Consider the following 1,442-nt stretch of genomic DNA (forward strand, 5'->3'; position numbering starts at 1 on the left):
GAGGGAGATGGGGAAGGAGAGAGAGAGGGTGAGGGAGAGAGAGACCCTGCTTTAAAAATAAGATAGATGGAGAGAACCAACTCCAGACCTCTACACACAAGTACACTGTGGCACAAGTGCCGAGAGGCACACACACACACACACACACACACACACACACACACACACTAATTTTTTAAAAAGAATTAAACTGCCCGTGCAGTTATGTCGGTAGATATCTTTAACCCCAGCACTCAGGAGGTAGAAACAGCTAGATCTCTGGAAGTTCCCTGCCAGTCAGAGCTATACAGTGAGATCCTGTCCTAAGATTAATTAATTAATTATGTATTAATTAATTAAAAGAACTAAACTTTCTGTGTGCATTTTCTTGTGTATGCATCTGACATATGATAGATACTCAATGGCTGTTTGTAGAATGGATCGCATAATATTGATCTTCTCTATTTCAAGCCAAGGGAGGCTTAAGTGGAGCCTCATCATTTTGTTTCAGTCGGGAAAGACTAACGTTCCTGGAGACTGGAGGTGGAGACAGCCACATAATAATATGAGCATGCTCGGTAGCATTGAACCGAACTCTCAGCACTGGGAAGGCCAGACATAACAGCTCCTGACTGTAATCGCAACACTAAAGAGGCTGAAGGAGCCGGAGAGTTTGCGCCCAGCCTGGAGGACATGATGAGTTCCAAGCCATCCTGGGCTACACAGTGAGAGCCCGTGTTAAAGATGACTCAGCAGGCCAAAGTGCTTGCTGCTGAAGACTGAAGACTGAGTTCACTCACCAGAACTCCACGGTAAAGAGAAGCAACTCCCAAAAGTTGCGCTCTAACTTCCACATGCACACTGTAGCACCAGAGCTCACAATCAAGATACATCACACACACAATAACAATAAATCTAAAATAATTTTTGAATGGTTACAGAAACATACTGACAATGAAGTCATCTTATTCTCAACTGTATTCTCAAGTACTCGAGCTGGAGAGATGGCTCAACGGTTAAGAGCACTGACTGCTCTTCCGAAGGTCCTGAGTTCAAATCCCAGCAACCGCATGATGGTTCACAACCATCTGTCATGAGATCTGATGCCCTCTTCTGGGGTGTCTGAAGATAGCTACAGTGTACTTAGATATAATAAATAAATCTTTAAAAAAAAAAGAAAAAAAAAGAAAGAAACCAAGTCTCCATGATGCACCTTCATTTGTGCTCTGAGATCTACACCTGTAGGCTTTCACTGTTGCTTTGATTGCAATAGCAACAGAAGGCATGAGAGGGCCCGGAGGCGGGGTGGCCAGGTGGCTCAGTGGGTAGAGATCTTAAAGCCTCCTCAACCTATGTGGTGAGAAGACTCCTGCCTGCTGTCCTCTAATCTCCACACTTGTACTATGACACACTCAAGTACACACACACACACACACACACACACTAGACAATAAACAACTTAA

Source organism: Mus caroli, chromosome 18, assembly GCF_900094665.2.
Source record: "Mus caroli chromosome 18, CAROLI_EIJ_v1.1, whole genome shotgun sequence".
NCBI classification, from domain to species: domain Eukaryota; kingdom Metazoa; phylum Chordata; class Mammalia; order Rodentia; family Muridae; genus Mus; species Mus caroli.